This window comes from Giraffa tippelskirchi, chromosome 11 (assembly GCF_054371585.1).
Source record: "Giraffa tippelskirchi isolate mGirTip1 chromosome 11, T2T-mGirTip1v1.2.pri, whole genome shotgun sequence".
Lineage (NCBI taxonomy): Eukaryota > Metazoa > Chordata > Mammalia > Artiodactyla > Giraffidae > Giraffa > Giraffa tippelskirchi.
The window spans coordinates 47,282,321-47,299,602 of NC_137285.1; positions in this window are offsets into that span (position 1 = coordinate 47,282,321).

Here is a 17,282-nt window from a genome sequence, read left to right on the forward strand (position 1 = left end):
CATCACTCATTATCAGAGAAATGCAAATCAAAACCACAATGAGGTACCATTTCACGCCTGTCAGAATGGCTGCTATCCAAAAGTCTACAAGCAATAAATGCTGGAGAGGGTGTGAAGAAAAGGGAACCCTCTTACACTGTTGGTGGGAATGCAAACTAGTACAGCCACTATGGAGAACAGTGTGGAGATTCCTCAAAAAACTGGAAATAGAACTGCCGTATGACCCAGCAATCCCACTGCTGGGCATACACACTGAGGAAACCAGAATTGAAAGAGACACATGTACCCCAATGTTCACTGCAGCACTGCTTGTAATAGCCAGGACATGGAAGCAGCCTAGCTGCCCATCAGCAGATGAATGGATAAGGAAGCAGTGATACATATACACAATGGAATACTACGCAGCCAGTTAAAAGAATACATTCGACTCAGTTCTAATGAGGTGGATGAAACTGGAGCCTATTATACAGAGTGAAGCAAGCCAGAAAGAAAAACACCAATACAGTATACTAACACATATATATGGTATTTAGTCAATCGGTAAAGATAACCCTGTATGCGAGACATCAAAATAGACACAGATAAATAGAATAGTATCATGGACTCTATGGGAGAGGGCAAGGGTGGGAGGATATGGGAGAATAGCATTGAAGCATGTAAATTATCATATGTGAAACAAATCGCCAGTCCAGGGTCGATGCATGATACAGGGTGCTTGGGGCTGGTGCTCCGGGATGACCCAGAGGGATGGGATGGGGACGGGCTGGGAGGGGGCTTCTGGAACGGGAAATCATGTACACCCATGGTGGTTTCATGTCAATGTATGGCAAAACAAATACAATATTTTAAAGTTAAAAAAATATATAATTTGTGATCAATGCCAAAATTAATTATATTAACAAAACACACGGTATAAAATTATAAATTTACACACTATATAATACAGTTGATATATTCATTAGTTTTATATGCTTATATTTTAAAGGAAAAAAGGACAAAAAAGTGATGTAAGATTTAAACTCAGCAAATTGGAGTGTTAAATTAAAAAATTATACCTGAAGTGTGTCTACATAAGTAGACAGTGACAGGGAAGGAGGGAGGAAAAGAAATTCTTGATTGCATAAAATTCTAACCTTAGTAATTTATGAAGATGAGAGAAACTAATTTTAATAATACCTAATTTGATCATCTCTGTAATTATTCATCAATATTTCACTTTTCAGAAGGAACTGATGCTTGGAGGTTAAACAGGAGCTCAGTTTTGGCTTTTTGATAAATAGAATAACATTCTCTGTGGTGACAGCTATAAAGAGGAAATATCAGACATGTTCAAACACCTGAACTTCCCACAGAGATTTGCTGACACAGTAGTTTTTTAGTGTTCCCTTTTGATTGTAACAACTCAGTTTTTCTCAGTTGAGGATAAGGGAGAAAATATAAATTAACTGTTTCTAGAAGCCATTTTCTCACACCCTTTCCTTCTCTATTTGTGTATTTATTTTATATAAGCCTAATTATTCACATCTCCTATCTCAAGCACATTCTTGAGAATGGGCTCTATGATGGAAACATCAAAACTAACTAATCAATACTTTTTTAATAATTCCTGTTTGTTCTCTCCTCTTCTTCATGCACAGATGGTTAAAGTAAGAAGACTATATTGCTTCCTGTTAAGTATAATATGTTCTAAAATACTTGTGAGGTGCCACAAATGGTATCCAAAACAATCCTCGTGACTTTTATTATGGCATTATTTCTATTTCATAGGTAGAAAATGGAGGTCGAGGAGACAAGTTTTTTGTTTTTTTAACTAGAATACTGATTGTTTTATGTACTCTAACATGGTCATTTCACAGCCATTTTCTAAATTTCCATGCCAAGTTACCACTCCAAAAGCCTTGGTATTGATAATTAATTCAAGAACTGACTTATTTTGGAAAATCAAAATAGAAAACTATAAAAGGTAAGTATATCTTTAGCAATTACAATACATTAAATCAAAGGAAAAATAAAGTCTAGTACATAGGAGGTGAGATGTAAATGTATTGGGGGACTATCTGAATCAGGTGAAGGCATGAAGTTATGGTTTTGATATTCACATGGAACAAGGATTTTAGGAAGCACGAGACAAAAATGGAACCTGAGGCCAAGCTATCTTGAGGAAATCAGAAGTCATAGAGTGAGTGTATAAAGGAACTACCAAGGAAGCTTGGCACTGCTTCAGGGGCTGGGCTTAATAAGAAACATCCTTGAGAAGTCAGGATCCTCAAACAGATGTATCAAATTCATACCACTCTAATATGTGTAAATCTCAGTGAGTGTGAAAGCCTAAAATTTTGAAAACCGAGAGCAAGTGGTCCCATTCAGAGAAAAACATAAAGCTTCCTTTAGAGACTTTTCCCAAGCCCAAGACACATGGGACCATCACAAAAACCACACTGAGGATGAGCTCACAGTCAGTGTTTACAAACCATATAAGTAGACCTGCAATGAGGAAAAACTAACAGATGAAGGAAATGGGAGAGTTTTCTCTCCCAGTAAAAAAATCCATTGGCATTCTAATCAAAATTGCCCCAGGAATTTCAGCATAATTTGACAAGCTGATACTATAATCCTAATGGAGTTGTAAAAGTAAAAATAGCCATGGCAGTTTTGAAAAAGACGGTTTAATATCAAGACATAGTAGTTAAAACTGGCTAGATGGAATGGAACTTAGACTTCATACTCCTCCCTACCTATGCTACGTGAAATAGAATGGCCGTGACACTGCACAAGAAGAGGATTATATGAGGCTTCTCCAGAGAAAAAGGTGAAAATGGTGGAGAGAGGGAGTGAGTATGTGTATGGAGAAAAAGAGAAGGGAAGACTTAGCTGTTTTGTTTTTTTTTCTCTTAAGGACTTCCAACGAATGGGATAAGGCCTACCCACATTATGGAAGGTAATTTACTTTGCTCAAAACTACCAATTCAAATGTTAATCTCACTTTCATAGAACATGTAGACCAAATATCTTGGTGCCATGGCTTGCCAAGTTGACAGACAAAATTCACCACTGCAAGTTGTACCCTTTGTTAACTTATTACCCATAAACATCTCCCTAAGCCATATATAGGAGAAGTCAATGGCACCCCACTCCAGTCCTCTTGCCGGGAAAACCCCGTGGACGGAGGAGCCTGGTAGGCTGCAGTCCATGGGGTCGCTAAGAGTCGGACACGACTGAGCAACTTCACTTTCACTTTTCCCTTTCATGCACTGCAGGAGGAAATGGCAACCCACTCCAGTGTTCTTGCCTGGAGAATCCCAGGGACGGCGGAGCCTGATGGGCTGCCATCTATGGGGTCGCCCAGAGTCGGACACGACTGAAGCGACTTAGCAGCAGCAGCAGCAGCAAGCCATATATAATTCCCAAATAAAGACAAGGTCATAATTCTGTCTACCATGATACATAAGACATGTTGGCTTTACATCGTAATATTTAAATTACAGGTCATCAAGGGGAGTGAACATCACCCAGTGATGTGTTTGTTGTACTCAGGATAGTTGTATCATATTAGGCTAAAATATGACTGTGTTATTCTCTTTATTTGGGGATTAAACATAGTTGAAGGAGATGTACACAAGCCAACACTGAAAACAAAACTCACCAGCATGAGGATGGTTAGGAGTGTTTCCTCCCATATGAGGAACCTGCCCTCAACTGCCTGTTTGACACTCTCCCAGAAAGCCTCCACATACTATATGGTTTACATGACCAAACTGAACTCATCATTCCATACTCCCAAATTTGTCCCTCACCACTTACTGTGCATCCAAATAAAAGGCAGCACTCCCCATCCAGTTATGCAAGCTAGAGACAAAGGTATCATTTTGTCACCTTATGAAATAAAGATGAGAGGAAAACATCAATTATTAAAAGCCCTGTTATTAATCTTCTTCTAATCCTCTTTATTCAATATGTTTATAATACTTAATTTGGGTTTCAGAGAGTTCATTAAATTTAATTAAATTAAGTAATAACCTAATGACTGCTGATATTGGTATAAACTCATAAATCCAAGCATATCCCTAAATCATGCACGATTAAAGTACTTTTTAAGTTGTATTTCAACATTTTATTTAAAGCATAGATCTGTATCCAAATGTTGATTTAGAACATTAATACAAACTCTACATATGAAATTTTTACATTAGAAAGCTTTATGTTTATCATTAATAGTGATTTTAGAAAATAATGTAATTTCAAACATGACAACAAAGTACTACTGAATGTAAATCACTATTAATAGTAGTTTTTAGAAACATGACTTGCATTTTTGATAGATAAGTGGCCATTTAATAATCCTTCTGGTTCTCTTTGGTCATTTACTTTTATTTTTACATACTCTCTTTAAGAATTTTAGTACATGTTCATGCCTGTTGTGATGAAGTTATGAGGTAAAATTTTAATAGATTTGACTTTTCCTATAGATATAATACCTTAACTGACATTGTTTAAGATGGTATAAATATGAACTGCTGTCAAGCAACAGAAACAAGCAGAGTAGCTGAAGAGTGATTGTGGGGGGAATAGATCACTCCAGCTTCCTCATGGATCTAAGAACCAGAGACAGAAGCTGTAACAGACGGTGCTGTTTGTTATTGCTGCCACTCTTGGGCTGTGATGCCACAACCCATGGACATTCATGTCTAATCAGCACCTCTGTCCCTGAGTTGAAGTATTACTTCATGTGCTTCCCTCCTTAGCACATTTGCCTCTGAGTTTTTTGATGGAGGAAATTAGCTCATCTCAGTATCTTCAACACATATATAAAGTGCCTTTACTGACAGACAACAACAACAAAAACCCTGTGTATACTAAGTTTTATGGAGTGTCACAATTAACGAATATACTTAAAGGGTGAAAATAAAGAGCATTAATCATACATGCACATTCTGTGAATCAACTGCATTTTTTAGAGTCATGCAAATCGTTTTATTAATAGCATACTATTATTGGAAAGTAGACACTTGAAACAAATGTACTTCAAGCATGATGCTTTTTCATGCAACACTTTCTAAAACAAAGGATTATCATGTTTAAGTATATTTGATTATTTTATTTAAAAATATGTTAAAGTTAGCTATTTACATATATTCATTATTGTAAAAGGAAATCAAATTTACATATATTTTATAGTTTTACTTATAAACTGATTCCCAAAGAAAGCATTATCTTATCAATAGATTGAAATTGTTTTGTTTTATGATTTTGTCCTGCAGATATTAAATTTAGCTCAATATTCAGACTTCATGCAGGACAGCTATGTCTCACTAGAGTGGGATGGTTTCCCTGAACAGTTCAGTTGGTAAAGAATCCACCTGCAGTGCTGGAGGCACTGGTTTGATTCCTGGGTCGGGAAGATCTCCTGGAGAAGGGATAGGCTACCCACTCCAGTATTCTTGGGCTTCCCTTGTGGCTCAGCTGGTAAAGAATCTGCCTGCAGTGCGAGAGACCTGGGTTCGATCCCTGGGTTGGGAAGATCCCTGGAGAAGGGAAAGGCTACCTATTCCAGTATTCTGGCCTGGAGAATTCCATGGACTATACAGTCCATGGGGTCGCAAAGAGTCAGACATGACTGAGTGACTTTCACTTTCACCGAAAGAAACAAAGGAAGAATTCTGTCCATCTCAGGTCTAGTAGCCGTGGTGGGTATGGGTGGTATCTGCCACAATGCTGGGTCTAGGGAGGATGTAGAAGAGGGAGGGAGGAAGGGGAAGAAAGACTTTGACTTTGCTGTTCTCCTACTCTCCAGGAGATCTCCTGTTGGCTGCTACACCTCATAGAACAGACTCAGCCCTGATGGTGCAGTGCATTGGAGACCAGTGCTCCAGGCCACAGAGGAGTAGAGAAGAATGGAGAGAGGATCTGAAGGGGAAAAGAGAATATATCCAGAAGAGTCTGTGTCTATTACATTAACTTTATGTAACAATAATAAAGAATTATTGCTTTGCTTTCAGTCTCTTGCACAAATAAAAGGGGACAGAAACAAGATTTCCTTTAGATTATAAAACATAAGCAATAGCTACATACAAATGTCTCCCCCTTCTCAATGTCCTTTTTAAGTGCAGATTCTACTCTCAATAGAGATGACTAGTTCACACAACATAAACCAGGTATAGATGTCCTCGAGATGGTAACTGATTAATACCACTTTGGATGGTTCACAAATTTAGATTAAGATACAGAACCCATGTTCTAAATATATTTTTCTCACAACTACTCAAATTTTGAAAACTTCACAAGTCATCTCGTTAGAAAGTATTAAGTCTTTCCGTACACCGCACACTTACACCGTGGGACACATCAGTTCTCCCTTCTCCCCTTTGTGTAATACCTCCATTTTTCTTTTGGGGGAGCTATGAAAACTGCTACTTTAAATGTACCTTCCTTTCCCAGCAACAGAAAAACATCACGGTGAAGTCCTATTTTTATTTGGAAGATACACAGATGTGGTTTCAATATGATTGTTTTTAGCCCACTAACAGCTTCTCTATACATAGTTTAATTTTACTTAACAGAAAATGTGTCCATAATCATTTAAACAACTGGAATAAATTTAAACAAATATTTGCCCAAAAGTTATTTGGAAGTTGGTGAGATTATGATGATATTGTACTGCCAATCCTAAATCATACCAGAAATGGAGTTGATGTTTTGCTTCTAGAGCAGTTTTCTTACACGTACTTTGAAAGAGTAAATTATAAGAAAACCAATGAGGTGTATATATATAGAACACATGAGCAGTGATATCATTCCCTAGCCCAACCAAGCCAGGTGAGCAGAAACTCAACAAAGAAGCTGATGAGTTCTGTAGGTGTGCACTGAGGGGAACTTCCCAACATTGTCCTGTAGCTGGAAAACTCTGAGATGGGAAAGAGAAGCAGGAAGAACACAACAGGGCATAAAGTCAGGAAAAATCAGAACAGCGCTTCTGAAAGTGACTTCTGGGGCTAAGAATGACTTTAAGGGGCAAATTCTCAGTGACAACTCTGTTAACAGCTGTAGACTGAAGCATTATCTACATATGGACTCCCTGTGGAAAGGACTCAGTCATCCATAGGTAGTCATCCATAAAGACTCAGCTCTTCACACAAAAGTTTCAGTCAGTAGTAACATTTCTTTATAATGAGAAGAATGTGTATATGTATATATACATATAATAATAATATTTTTGAAATATCAGTTGCTTAGTGAAAATAAACATAAAAATGTTAAATTAAGGGATGGAGACAAGACAGCAGAGAAGATGGACGTTGAGCTCAACCCTTCTCACGAAAACACCAAAATAAAAATGAACTGGTAATCAATCATAAAAAAAAAAAAATGCTGGAAACTACCAAAAAAGATATCCTACATCCAAAGACAAAGAGGAAACCACAACGAGATGGTAGCAGGAGCAGAGTCATGATAAAATTAAATCCCATACCTGCTGCCTGGGGGGGTGACCCACAAACTGGAAAATAATTATATTGCAGAGCTTCCCCCACAGGAGTAAATGTTCTGAGCCCCACATCAGGTGCCACAGCCGGGGTCTGGCATCAGGAGGAAGAGCCCCCAGAGCATCTGGCTTTGAAGTCCAGCAGGGTTAGATCACAGGAATTCCGGAGGACTGGAGGAACTAGAAACCACTCTTGGAGGGAGCAGCACGTGAGGTCACAGGTGCCCCAGGACACAGGGGGTAAAAAGTGAACTCATAACAGCCTGGCCCAGACATGCCTGCTGGGATTGGGAGGGCCGCCTGCAGAGTGGGGGGCAGTGACGGCTCACTGCAGGGACAAAGACACTGCTGGCAGTCCTTCTGGGGAGTACTCACGGGCATAAGCCCTCCAGAAGGCTGCCATTTTCTCAAAGACCTGGCCCCACCCAACAGCCTGTAGGCTCCAGATCTAGGAGGCTTCAGGCAAATAACCAACAGAGCAGGAATAGAACACGGCCCCAGACATCAGCACACAGGCTGCCAAAACTCTTCCTGAGCCCACAGCTGCCCGCTAAACACATAAAAAAGCTATGTGATGCTGCAAAAGCAGTTTGAGGCGGGAAGTTTACAGCAATTCAATCTCAGCTCAAGAAACAAAAAATCTCAACCTTACATCTAAAGCAACAAGAACGACAACAACAACAAAAATCCCAAATTTAGTAGAAGGAAAGAAACCAAAAAGATCAGAGCAGAAACAAATTAAATAGAAATGAAGAAAACAATAGCAGGATGAATAAAACTCAAAGCTGGTTCTTTAAGAAGTTAAAATTGACAAACCTTTAGTTAAGAGTCATCAATAAAATTAAAACTTACAAAAGTCATAACTGACACCACAGAAATACAAAGGATCATAAGACACTACTTGAAGCAACTCTAAGCCAATAAATTGGAAAGTCTGGAAGAAACATGAAACTTATTAGAAAAATACAACCTTCAAAGACTGAACAACGAAGAAATAGAAAATAAGAATAGAACAATCACAAGTAATGAAAGTGAAACTGTAATTAACAATATACCAACAAGAAAAAGTCCAGCACCAGATGGTTTCACAGGCGAATTCTATCAAATGTTTCAGTCAGTCAGTTCAGCCACTCAGTCATGTCTGACTCTTTGTGACCCCATGGACTGCAGCACACCAGGCCTCCCTGTCCATAACCAACTCCCAGAGTTTACTCAAACTCATGTCCATTGAGTTGGTGATGCCATCCAACCATCTCATCCTCTGACTTCCCCTTCTCCTCCCACCTTCCAACCTTTCCCAGCATCAGGGTCGTTTCAAATGAGTTAGTTCTTTGCATCAGGTGGCCAAAGTATTGGAGTTTAAGCTTCAGCATCAGTCCTTCAGGACTGATTTTCTTTAGGATGGACTGGTTGGGATCTCCTTGCAGTCCAAGGGACTCTCAAGAGTCTTCTCCAACACCACATTTCAAAAGCATCAATTCTTTGGTACTCAGCTTTCTTTATAGTCCAACTCACATCTCCAATTGCCTACTGGAAAAAAATAGCTTTGACTAGATGGACATTTGTTGACAAAGTGATGTCTCTACTTTTTAACATGCTGTCTAGGTTTGTCATAGCTTTTCTTCGAAGGAGCAACCATCTTTTAATTTCATGGCTGCAGTCACCATCTGCAGTGATTTTGGAGCCCCCAAAAATAAAGTCTGTTACTGTTTCCATTGCTTCCCCATCTATTTGCCATAAAGTTACGGGACCGGATGCCATGATCTTAGTTTTCTGAATGCTGAGCTTTAAGCCAACTTTTTCACACTCCTCTTTCACTTTCATCAAGAGGCTCTTTAATTCTTCACTTTCTGCCGTAATGGTGGTGTCATCTGCATATCTGAGGTTATTGATATTTCTCCCAGCAATCTTGATTCCAGCTTGTGCTTCTTCCAGCCCAGTGTTTCTCATGATGTACTCTGCATATAAGTTAAATAAGTAGGGTGACATTATACAGCCTTGACATACTCCTCTTCCTGTTTGGAACCAGTCTGTTGTTCCATGTCCACTTCTAACTGTTGCTCCCTGACCTGCATACAGGTTTCTCAAGAGGCAGGTCAGGTAGTCAGGCATTCCCATCTCTTTCAGAATTTTCCACAGTTTATTGTGATCCACACAGTCAAATGCTTTGGCATAGTCAATAAAGCAAAAATAGATGTTTTTCTGTAACTCTCTTTTTTGATGATCCAACAGATGTTGGCAATTTGATCTCTGTTTCCTCTGCCTTTTCTAATTCCAGCTTGAACATGTGGAAGTTCACGGTTCACATACTGTTGAAGCCTGGCTTGAAGAATTTTGAGCATTATCAAATGTTTAGAGAAGAGCTAAGAAGAACACTTCAGAGAAGGCAATGGCACCCCACTCCAGTACTTTTGCCTGGAAAATCCCATGGATGGAGGAGCCTGGTAGGCGGCAGTCCATGGGGTCGCTAGGAGTCAGACACAACTGAGCAACTTCTCTTTCACTTTTCACTTTCATGCATTGGCGAAGGAAATGGCAACCCACTCTAGTATTCTTGCCTGGAGAATCCCAGGGACAGGGGAGCCTGGAGGGCTGCCGTCTATGGGGTGGCACAGAGTCGGACACGACTGAAGTGACTTAGCAGCAGCAAAAAGAACACTTATCCTTCTAAAACTTATCCAAAAAACACAAGATGGTGGAGTAGAGGGATGTGTGCCCATTTTCTCCTGTGAGAACTCCAAACTTAAAACTCACTGCTGAACAACTATTGACGAGAACGTTGGATCCCACCAAAAAAGATACTCCACATCCAAGAGCAAAGGAGAAGCCCCAGCAAGATGGTAAGAGGGGCAAAATCACATTTAGAATCAAACACCATACCTGCCAGAGACACTTGTAAGGCTCAAACAAAACCTTGTGGGCACCAGGACCCAGAGACCCCACAGAAACTGAGACAGAACTATGCTTGAGTGCCTCCTGAGGAGGCACAGGTCAGCAGTGGCCTGCTGCAAGGGCAGGGGCTCTGGGTGCAACAGACCTTGGTTATGCAGCATGTGGCATAAGCCCTCTGGAGGAGGTTGCTATTAACCCCACCATAGAGCTACCAAGCAGACAACACACAAACTGCAGAAAATTTAAACCAAATAAATTCTTGCACTGTTAAGAAAGTTCTAGGACCCACAACAGATATCCCAACCTGGGGATCTAGGAAAGGGACTGAGAACCCTCAGGGAATTTGACTTTGAAGGCCAGTGGGATTTGATTAGAGAACTTACATAGGGCTGGGGAAACAGACTCTTGCAGGGCAAAAACAGAACCTTGTGCACCAGGACCCAGCGGAAAGGAGCAGTGACCCCATAAGAGACTGAGCCAGACTTTACTGTGCATGTCCAGGAGTCCCTGGCAGAGGGGTAGGTCAACAGTGGCCTGCTAAAGGGTCAGGGGCACTGAATACAAGAGTGCATACACATGACCTTTTGAAGGAGGTCACCATTATCTTCATTACTCCACCATAGTTTGGCCTCAGGTCAAACAACAGAGGGAACACAGCCCTGCCCATCAAAAGAAAATTGGATTAAAGATTTACTGAGCATGGCCCTGCCCAACAGAACAAGACCCAGGTTCCCCCACAGTCTCTCCCATCAGGAAGCTTCCATAAGCCTCTTATTCTTATCTGTCAGAGAGCTGACAAAATGAAAACCACAATCACAGAAAATTAATCAAACTGATCCCATGGACAACAGCCTTGTTTAACTCAAGGAAATTATGAGCCATGCCATGTAGGTCCACCCAAGATGGACAGGTCATGGTGGAGATTTCTGACAAAACATGGTCCACTGGAGAAGGGAATGGCAAACCATTTCAGTATTCTTGCCTTGAGAACCCCATGAACAGTATGAAAAGGCAAAAAGATATGACACTGAAAGATGAACTCCCCAGGTCAGTAGGTACCCAGTATGCTACTGGAGAATAGTGGAGCAATAACTCCAGAAAGAATGAAGAGACGGAGCCAAAGTGAAAACAACGCCCAGTTGTGGATGTGACTGGTGATGGAAGTAATCCAAGTCTCTGCCCCAACCACTAATGCCAAAGAAAAATGACAGAATGATCTCTGTTCATTTCCAAATGCCTTATAATTATACAGTGGAAGTGACAAATAGATTCAAGGGATTAGATCAGACAGACAGAGTGCCTGAAGAACTATGGATGGAAGTTCGTGATGTTATACAGGAAGGCAGTTGTTTTTGAGACTGCACCCAAGTACTGCATTTGGGACTCTCTTGTTAACTATGAGGGCTACTCCATTTCTTCTAAGGCATCCTTGGTCACGGTAGTAGATATAATGGTCATCTGAATTAAATTTTCCCATTCCAGTTCATTTTATTTCACTGATTCCTAAAATATTGATGTTCACTCCTGCCATCTCCTGTTTGACTACTCCCAATTTGCCTTGATTCATGGACCTAACATTCCAGGTTCTTATGTAGTGTTGTTCTTTACTTCCATCACCAGTCACATCCACAACTGGGCATTGTTTTCACTTTTGGATTATACTATACTAACGAGCAAGACCCTGCCCACCAGAGTGAGACCCAGCTGCTCCCATCGCCACTCCCTCCTATCAGGAAGCTTGCAAAAGCCTCTTACCCTCATCCATCAGAGGGTAGAGAGAAGAAGCACAGTCACACAATGGCTAAAACAAAGACCATATTATAGAAAATAAATCACGATGAAAAAGGAGAAAGTTATGTTCCAGATGAAGGGACAAGATAAAAGCCCCAGAAAAACAACTACATGAAGTGAAAATAGGCAACCTTCCAGAAAAAGAATTCAGAATAATAGTGAAGATGATCTAGGATCTTGGGAAAACAATGAAGAAGATGCAAGAAATGTTTACCAAAGATCTGTAGGAACTAAAAACAAACAAACAGAGATGAATAATACACTAGAAGGAATCAACAGCAGAATAACTGAGGCAGAAGAATGGATAAATGACCTGGAGGACAGAATGGTGGAAATCACTGCCCCAGAACAAAATATAGAAAAAAAGAATGAAAAGAAATGAAGAAATCTCTGGGACAACATTAAACTCACCAACATTTGCATTACAAGGGTCCCAGAAGCAGAAGAGAGAGAGAAAGGACCTGAGAAAATATTTGAAGAGATAATAGCTGAAGACTTCCCTAACGTGGGAAAGGAAATAGTCAACCAAGTTCAGAAAGAGGCCCACACAGGATATACCCAAGGAGGAACACACCAAGGCACACAGTAATCAAACCAACAAAAATTAAAGACAAAGATAAAATATTAAAAGCAACAAGGAAAAAAGGACAAGTAACATAAGAACTCCCATCAGGCTATCAGCTGATTTCTCAACAGAAACTCTACACGCCAGAAGGAATGGCACGATATATTTAAAGTGATGAAAGGGAAGAACCTACAACCAAGAATACTCAACCCAGCAAGACTCATTCAAATTTGATGAAGAAATCAAAAGCTTTCCAGACAAGCAAAAATTAATAAGAGAATTCAGCACACCAAACCAGCTTTACAGCAAATGCAAAAGAAACTTCTCTAGGCAGGAAAAACAAGAAAAGGAAAAGACCTACAGAAAATAAACTCAAAACAATTAAGAAAATGGTAACAGGATCATACATACCGATAATAACCTTAAACGTAAATGGATTAAATGCACCAAGCAAAAGACATAGACTGGCTAGGCAGATGAAAACATGTGCAACATATGCACATAAGCATTTCCACATACCACATCACTCTGCTTGACCCATCCACATTGTATGTAAGTGTTTTTTATTAAGTTAATCATGTTCCCATTATGGCTTGCAATTGTAATTATCTTTTATTTCTTGTCTGGCTATTGATTGTGAAACCTGCTGCACATATTTTACAATTGTGATTATATAACTATTACTCAGTTAATACCATTGTATCATGATTGCTCAGCAGAAAAATAATAGAACTGTACATCACCAAAACTAGGATTTAATAGAAAAATTTGTAATCACTTTTCAGATTCCAGAGGCATATCAGAATCATCTTGAAATTTTTTGAAAAATACAAACGCCCAGGTATTGCTTTTTTTTTGTCCAGAGCTCCTGATATGTTTCTAATGAGCAGTCATGTTTAAAAACAACTGACTGTATGATGATCTTTTATCTAGTTTGTTTCACTTTTTCTATTTCATATTCAGTGTGCCCATTTATGTTTTCCAATTTCTCCATTGCTTTTTTCATATTCTTTCTCAAGCTTTTATCTAGCATTGTAGAAAAGCTTTTTTATACATATATATAAATTATATGTATAATATATATATGTTTTAGAAAACATGAATTTTTGTGTAACTAAAAAAAATATGACATTTTGATTCCACTTGTTTGACTCAGTATGAATAGAATGCTAGATTTCTAATTTTAAAACACAGAGATGCAACAAACAAAGAGATGTAAACCAACAAAGGTTTACTGTATAGCACAGGGAGCTAGAGCAATATCTTGCAATAACCTGTAACAGAAAATAATGTCAAAAATGTGAGTATATGTATAACTGAATCACCTTGCTGTGCACCTAAAACCTAAGTCAACTATACTTCAATAAAATATATATATTAAGAAAAAAAGAGTAAAATACCTAGGGATAAACCTACCTAAGGAGGCAAAAGACCCGTACTCGAGAAATTACAAGATGCTGATGAGACAAACAGAAGATGATACAAACAGATGGAAAGATATACAATGTTCTTGGACTGAAGGAATCAATATTGTCAAAGTGACTACACTACCAGAGGCAGTCCACAGATTCAGTGCAGTTGTTATCAAATCACAAATAGCATTTCTCACAAAACTAGAAAAAATATTTAAAATTTGTAGGGAGACACAAAATACCTCAAATAGCCAAAGCAAGACTGAGAAAGAAAAATGGAGCTGGAGGAATTGGGGTCCCTGACTTCAGATTATCTACCGTGCTACAGTCAAAAACAGTATGATGCTGGCACAAAAACAGAAATATAGATCAGTGCAATAGGAAAGTCCAGAAATAAACCTAAGTACCTATGTCAATTGTTAATCTACAAAAAAGGAAGAGGGAAGAATATACAGTGGAGAGACGACAGTTTCTTCAATAAATGTTTCTGGGAAAACTGGACAGATACATGTAAAAGAATAAAATTAGAATATTTTCTAACACCATATACAAAAATAGGCTCAAAATGGATCAAAGACCTAAATGTAAGACTGGATACCCTTAGAGGAAAACATAGGCAGAACACCCTTTGACATAAACTGTGGCAATATTTTCTTTGATCCACATCCTAGAGTAATGGAAATAAAAACAAAAATAAACAAATGGGACCCAATTAAACTTAAAAGCTTTTGCACAGCAAAGGAAACCACAAACAAAATGAAAAGAACTGACAGAATGGGAGAAAATACTAGCAAGCAATGTGACTGACAAAGGATTGATCTACAAAATTTACAAACAGCTCATGCAGCTCAGTATCAAAATCAAACTCAATGAAAAACTGGGCAGAGGACCTAAACACATTTCTCCAAAGAAGACATAAAGATGTCCAAGAGGAACATGAAAAGATGCTCAACATAGCTAAATATTAGAGAAACACAAATGAAAACTACAATGAATGTAACCTCATTCAGTCAGAATGGTCATCATCAGAAAGTCTACAATCAGTAAATGCTAGAGAGGGTGTGGAGAAAAGGGAATTTTCCTACACTGTTGCTTGGAATGTAAACTGGTACAGTCACTTTTGAGAACAGTATGGTGGGTCCTTAAGAAACTAAAAATACACCTGTCATATAATCCAGCAATCCCACTCTTAGGCATATATCTGGAGAAAACCATACTTTGAAAAATGATAAAAATCATTTAATTAGTTTTGTCATTCAACTAGCTGAAATTGAATTATGACATCCTTTGAAAAATATTCTAATACTTTTGATCAAAACTGTTAGAAAGAAAGACTAACAGTTTGATACTGACATGTAAACATAGAAGAACAAAAAATAAAAGTTCTATATGGTTCTTTTAAATATATATGCATTACCTCTTCAAAAGTTTAATCTATCATTTTTAATTAATATGTTTCTTTTCATTTAAAATTAACTACTCAGAATTATCAATATATTTCTGAATGTTTTTCTTAGCTGCATTAATTTATGAAGCTCACCATATTTATTAACATAATTAGAAGTATAACTGAAAAGAAGTTATAGTAAAAGGGATTTTTAAGGTTATTTCGGGGTTTAAAATCTAACAAATTTACCAAGAGAGATGGGTCAATTAGTTTAGTTAATGCAATTTTTAAAATTAACTTAATCTAGAAATTAGTACAATTACATTAATTCTGCCTGATTACTTTGAGTCTTAAAAAAGCGGTGTTGGTTTTTGAATATTTTCAGTCAGTCCAGTTTACTCCCCACTATTAGCATACCTATCCAGTGCTTTGGAAATTTGTGTAAACATTTACTAGAAAGCTACATGGTACTAGCTTATTAATTTTGTTCCAGTGAAATTCCAAACACAGAAACTTTTGTAAACTGAAAATAATACTCATGAGATCTGAAAAAAAAAAGGTAATTTTAAAGCTATTCAAATCTGTTTACAGAAACAGTGTCTTGCAGCCAATGTTTGTTTATCATGATTCAGGCATGGTTCTCACAGAATTTTTTTTTTTTTTTTTGGTTACCACCATGGGGACAAGCCTAGCTCATGATGAAGCTGACACAGAAGAGAGGAGCACAGAGACACAGAAGGTTAGAAAGTCTTAGTAGCATCACTGGAGATCACAGTAGTAGTAGTAGTAGTAGAGTTGCTACATCATGTCTGACTCTTGCAACCCCACAGGCTGTAGCTAATCAGGCTCCTCTGTCCATGGGATTTCCCAGGCAAGAATACTGGAGTGGGTTGACATTTCCTTCTTCAGGGGATCTTCTTGACTCAGGGATGGAACCCGGGTCTCCTGCATTACAGATGGTCTCCTGCATTACAGGCAGATTCTTTACCAACTAGCCACCAGGAAAGTCTGTTGAGATCATAAATCTACCTAAAGCTAGATACAATAAAGCTTATTTTAATGAACAAGTGTGGTGTATGCCTGTCGTTCCTGCTTAAGTCAGTTTGAATTCAGTTTCTGACCAATGTACTTAAACTCCTTACCATTCCCAACCTTGGCAATGGGTTGCTATTGTCTTTTTTGCTCATAGCCTGGAATATCCCTCCCATCTCTCAGATCAGCAGTATTCCATGTGTCTGGCCATCCCCAGGTCATATATCTCACTGCCTTTCCAATTCTAATTCCCAGAACGAGTCTCCTTTCTGGGTTCCTGTAGTCCAGGTTCATGCAAGCCACTGCACTTCATCTTAAGGTCAGCTGTGTTGTCTATTGGGATTCCTGACTCCTTACTTATGAGATACATTTTTTAAAAGTGTTATCACCTCCTTTAAAATATGAATCTTGGACACGGGCTGCAGGTAAAGGAAGATGGCAACAATTTGTCTAGAGCAAGTTAAATGTATTCTATTTTTCTGGAAATTGTTTGTATTCAACAGCTACAAAATATAAGGGAGCCCCTAGGTGGGAAGAATTTAGCACAACACAGGGGATGGCAGGAAGAGAGGCTGAACTGCTGGTTCTGCCTCAGTTACGTAAGGTCATGGTCAGTGATATGTCCCCTGCACAGGTGGAAAATTCCTGTCAGCTGATGGGATGTCAACTCCTGGAACGCCTTTCCAGACTCTTCCCTTCTCATATCTCTCTAGTTCAGGCTGTCCC